Source organism: Octodon degus, unplaced genomic scaffold (assembly GCF_000260255.1).
Source record: "Octodon degus isolate 3935 unplaced genomic scaffold, OctDeg1.0 scaffold00028, whole genome shotgun sequence".
NCBI classification, from domain to species: Eukaryota; Metazoa; Chordata; class Mammalia; order Rodentia; family Octodontidae; genus Octodon; species Octodon degus.
The window spans coordinates 5598254-5604375 of record NW_004524604.1 but is presented as its reverse complement, the minus strand read 5'-3'; positions in this window follow the sequence as shown (position 1 = coordinate 5604375).

Sequence of the window (6122 nt, the reverse complement as noted above, 5' to 3'; positions counted from 1 at the left end):
AAGTTTTTTTCTGGTTTCTTTTGTCATTTATTTCCAGTTTCATTGCACTGTGGTCAGATAATGTGCATGGGATAATTTCTGTTTTCTTGCATATACTTACGCATGACCTATGGAGCAGTACGTGGTCTATTTTAGAAAATGACCCATGTGCAACTGAGAAAAATGTGTATTGAGCTGAGTTTGGGTGGAATACTCTGCATATATCCACCAAGTCCATTTGTTTCAAGCTCTGGTTCAGTTCTGTTATTTCCTTGCTAAGTTTTTGTCTGGTTGACCTATCTTTTGGAGATAAGGTGGTGTTAATTTCTCCTGTTAAATTTGTGGTATTGGATATTAGATTTTTCATGTCCATTAAGATTTGCTTTATATATTATTGTTGCTGCCTTGTTTCACGTATACATATTTATGAGTGTTACCTCCTACTCTTGAATTTTTCCCATAAGCAGTATATAGTCGCCTCCAATTTTGCTTGATCATTGTTGGTTTGAAGATGAGACTCTCTGAGAATAGGATTGCTACCTCTGCTTTTTTCTGAGGTGCTGGGGCATATAGTATTTTTCCATCCTTTGACTTTCAGCCTATGAATGTCTTCATGAGTTATATGTTTCTCTGTATAGAGCATAGTGTTGGATTTTGTTTCCTAATTCACTGTACCAGTCTATTTCTCTTAATTGGTGAATTGAGTCCATTTACATTGATGGTTAGAATTGAAATGCATTGACTTATGGTTGGCATGTTATTTGTCTGTTGTCGCTTACTCCTTTTTCTCCTGTGTTTAATTGCTTGCCCTATTTAGTTGGTTGCTTCTGATCTCATTCATGGAATTCTGATCATTTTGGTCCCTCTCTAGAACATCTTTCAGTAGCCTGTGTAGGTTTAGCTTTGTCACTGTGAAATTCTTTAGCTGTTCTTTGTCATGTAAGTATTTCACTTCTCCATCAAACTTAAAAGAGAGTTTTGCAGGGTATAGTAGTCTGGGCTGGAATTTGTTTTCATAGAGAACTTGAAGTACTCTGCTGCATGCTCTTCTTGCTTTCATAGTTTGTGAAGTGATGTCGGCTGTAATTCACATGGGTTTTCCTTTGAATGTGATGTGCTTCTTTCTTCTAGCGGCTTTCAGTATATTATTCTTGTGCTGAATTTCTGGCATCTTGACTATTATATGTCTCGATGTGTTTTTGATTGGGTTGAGGTTCTTTGGCGTTCTGTATGCTTCGGTTATCTTAATGTCAGATTGTTTCTTCATATTTGGGGAGTTTTCTGCTATTACTTCTGCCCATATTTTTTTAATGTCATTTGTGTTGACTCCTTCTTTCTCATTGATGCCTATTAGTCTCACATTGTTCATCTTTGCATCATCTTGCAGGTGATGGTTTGTTCTTTCCTGCATCCTCATTGTTTTTAAGAGATCCTTTCTTACCTTTTCACTAGCCGCACCAGCATCTTGATTTCTGAAATTCTGTGTTTACTTTCAGTTAAACTGTTTTGCAAGCTTTTGATTGAGATTTTAATTTCTTCTCTATCTCTTTGACTCTGCTACATGCGATCTATTTCTTTCCCGTATTTCTCATTCAAGGAATCCGTCATGTTTCTAATCTCCTCTATTTTTTTTTTTTTTTGTCAATGTCTTCTTTAAAAGCAGTCATAAATTCTTTTACTGCAGTGTTTTTTCAGATTGGGTTTCCTCCCTTTGTTTCTGTAGTTGCTTTTTTACTTCAGATGCTATGAGTTCTGAGCATTCTTTTTTTATTGCAGAAAAGAATTGCACTCTGAGTTTCTGTATATCTTTCTGCTGTTGCTTATTTACTATCCACGCTATTAATTCATGCATTTGAGCTGAGCCAGTGTTCCCCTCACTTGTTCTGAGTGGTCATTAGGTTTCCTCCATATGTGTGTGCATTTGATTCTTTACTGCTGATATCATTAATTCAGGGATTTCTTTTTTTTATTTCCAATCTGAGTTCCTCTATACCTTTCTGCAGCTGTTTTTTGTTTTTTTAATTTTATTTCAGAAGCCATTGATTCATTGCTTTCAGCTGTGTGATTCCCAATTTTTTCTGTGTTAGTGTCCTCTTCATTTGTTATGGGTGGGCTTGGGTTCTCAGGTTGTATTTTGTTCCTTCTCATTATTTTGTGTAGCACCGTCTTCTGACCTTTGTTGTAGATCTTCATTGTATTTATAACCTTAGCATGTACTGAAGTTCAGGTGCAGATCTACAATGTTTGGATTTATGCAGCTGTGCCTCGCTTGGGTCTGGCTGCTGTGCTCATCTCCTTCCTGCTGCTGCCCTTTGGGGTGAACCTGTTGTGCCCCTCTGGCAAGATTTTCTGCTCCTGGACTAGCTGGGTGGATCTATTCTCTACACTCTTTGCAGGGATTGCAGTTGCAGGGTTACACCCCAGGCCTGTATTCCAGGACTGAGCTGAGCCTGGAGGGGACAAGTTGGAGTAGGGGGGAGGGGCAGCTCTCCCACACACTCACCGGGTCTGGGCTAGGACTGGGTCTGGGGGTTCCCGGAACGCAGCCCAAATTCCTACTTGGCGGTTGGGTTGGTGGTGGTGCTGCGGAGTGGTGGGGCGCATTCCAAGGGGGTGGAAGATGGTCTCACCCACACTGCACCTGTGTTTGGACCAGTAGTAGGTCCTGCCAGTGCAGGGTAGTAGGAAGCTCTCCCACACACTCACCACACCTGGGCTAAGACTGGGTCTTCTCTTGTGTCCCTTGCCCTGTCTTGTACATCCCTGTTCCTCCTCCAGGTAATCACCCCATGTCCTGACTCACGGGACGAATCAGAAATTCTTCTGAAAAGTAGGAGTACTGGTTGAATTGGGTCCAGCTATTCCCCATCTTGATATCTTGAAAATATCAGAAGCATCATACCAGAATGATGTATGCACACCCATGTAATAGTGGAATATTTTGTAATTAACTAAAAGTAATTAGCTTGAGAATGACCCCAAATCATCCATGAATGTATAGAGAAGATTTTTTTTTAATATAGTGGAGTGCTACTCAGACATATAGAAGGCTGAACTGGAGACATTTCTAGGTAAATGGATGGTCTTTGAGACCATATTCCTAAATGAAATAAATTGGACACACGTGTAAGTACTGCATAGTTTCTCTGGTGTGGGAAAAAATGTAAATAAGGGTCAAACTGTATACAAGATATTCTGATACAGGAAAGAAATGCTCAGTTGGGAAATGGAACTAGGGAGTGGGGAGGTGCAAATGAAGAAAGGAGGAAGAAAAAATGAGAAAAGAAGTAAAAATAGAAACAAGGCTGTTGTAAACATGAAAAGGGGAAGAGGGATTGAAGAGAAGGGAGCAGAATGGAAAAATAACAGTCATTCAAAGTCCTCATAATGAAAGTCCCTATAGTGAAAGTGATCATTATGGGACTGGGAAGATAGCTACATGCCTGCCTGCAAGCAGAAGGACTGGGGTTTAGTCCCTGGGACCGCGTGTCGTGCCGGCCCTGGAACCGGGTGTGGTGGTGCACGTCTACAATCCCCGCGCTGGGGAGGCTGAGACAGGAGAATCACTATGAGTCCGAGCTGTGTAGTGACACCTTGAATCACATAAATAATTAATTTTAAAAAAGAAAGTGGTCATTATATTTCAGAAGTACTAATGAACTGTAATTAAAATTAAAAAAAGAACACGTCATCTCATACAGCTGCCCCCTCCCTCATATGTGACAACAGAACCTAAAATTACACACTCAGCCTGGATCTCTCATGCACCGCCACTCCCTACTGCCTTCAGATTATGCATTCTATCTACTGAACTGCTCATTCCACAATCTCTGGCCTTGTTTCCTCTGAGGTACATAAAGATGTAATTTAAAGACAAAATATGAGGATTTTAACCATGTACAGAATTTTCTGAAAGGTAACTTTATGTGACACTGAACGGATTTCCTTTACTTTTTCTTTTTGCTTGATAACCTTTCCTTGATAATATGCACCTAATTTGTGTATTAATTAGAATCAAAAACACGAAAGAAAGGGATTATCATGTTTAAGACCCTAGATAATTTATACTCACCTACTGGTATTTCTCCATGGTTATATTTCATTACAGCTTGTATTTGTAGACTCAATTGTGCTAACCCTTTTATAAGTGAGCTCAGATTTATTAATAGTGAAAAGACAAAAGCGTGCCTTTTCCGTAAAGTCTTGGTCGCTTGGGTGCTTTGACATCTTTAATAAAATGTTTAATTCTAGTTTTGAACTTCTGTACTTTTTTTTTTTTTGGCTTTATGTTGCTTTGTTTTTGTCTTTGTTCTTGTAATTTTTTTTCCTATTCTTTTTTTTCCCCAGTACTGGGGATTGAACTCAGGATCTTGTGTTTGTCAGACAAGCACTTATTCTACTGAATTATCTCCTTAGCCCCTACTTTTTTTCCCCTTTAAAGTAAAATTTTAAAAAAAGTTTTGTGGAGCTTTTTGAAATATGTTCGAATGTATAGCCCTTGCTGACATCCTGAAAGTCTTTTTCTAATTGTTTGAATGGTTTTTAGAATTAGTTTGTATTGTTACTATAATATTTTGCTTCATTTTGAAGGCAGTGTTCATATTAAGTAGTGCCACACATTGTGTTAATATTTTGTTATATATTAGTGGTTGTGGAGGGCTGGGTAAATGCCCTGTCTTCTATGGACATGTGGAATGGTAGACCCATGATTGTTACTTTCTGTGAGCCAGGGGACTTAGCAAAGGTGACACATGCAGGATCTGGTGATAGGAAGAACATGCTGGCAAAAGCTATGTGGTCGGAGATGTGGCAAGGGAAGCAAGAGGTTGGCTGAGGGAGAGAGTATCCTCAGCCAAGACACAGGCACCCCTCCCAGTGACAGTAGGGGCAGCGGGTAGACTCAGCCCTGTGTCTCCATAACAATCAGCTCTAAAAGGGGATACAGATGAATGTCCATTTTGTATCTGTGTATTCAAAATGGTTAGGATAGATATATAGTTACATTCTCTTAATGAACAGAGGGATTTGTTCTAATAGTGTTTGTAAATAAGATATCATGTTTGCATCTTGTATAGCAAATAACCCCTAGGAAGAGAGTATGCAATGTGTTAATTATTGAAACTGTCCTACCAGTTTGATTTGAAACTGTCTCATTGCTATTTGTTTCTCAATAAAATTATGGAAAAAAAAGAATCAGCTCTGCTGACACCCTGGCTTCAGCCCAAGGAAATTGATCTCAGGCTTCTGGTCTTCAGTACTCTAAGACAATAAATCTGTGTTTTCAGTCATCAGGTTTATAGCTACAATAACCACAGGAAGATAATTATGATGGACTCACACAGGAACAGGAGTGTATATGCAAGCATAGTTTGATTTGAAACACAGAGGCCACAGATGTCTGAAATTCACTTTGAATGAATATTCACATTCATTTTGATACAAGTATATTTAAGAAGGTTTCTGAGGCCAGAGAAACCAGGAAGATGAGAAGCTGTAGGGTGTCCACAGGGATAGCTGGATCAGAACGAGCCAAGAAGCAAGGCTAGGCACTGTGCAGGGCAGGAACTCTTCTTTGACCAGTCAGTGGTAAGGCAGTGAGGCTGTCAAAGGACAATGAGGTTGGAGTTCATACCATAAACTATACCAAAGGGCCAGAGGGAGAAGGTGATAAAGGCTTTGAACACTGTCACAGTGGAGGCTGAGTTGATGATGAGCACAGTCCAACATGGTTTCTACTTTCAGCTTCATAGAGAACAACCTTGCAAAGTATATCCATCAGAAAAACACACAATTAAATTGTGCTGTTGCCTGATGCTTTTTTTTTTTTTTTTTTTTTTTTTTTCCTTACAGGGCTGATGCCAAGGACCTGATCAATCCTGTTGGGATTTAAAAAGCAATAGTCAGGGCCAGCAAGGTAGCTCAGAGGAGAAAGTTCCTGCTTTGGCAGGCACAGGGACCAGGGTTTGATCCCCAATCCCACATGCCATGCTGGCCTTGCCCCCAGAGGGTGCTGAGTTGACCACTGAGTCCAGGTGTGTTGGAACACACCTGTAATCCTAGCACTGGGGAAGCTGAAAGCAGGAGAATCACTATGCATCCAAGCTGCGTAGTGAGACCTTGTACCAAATATATATATATATATA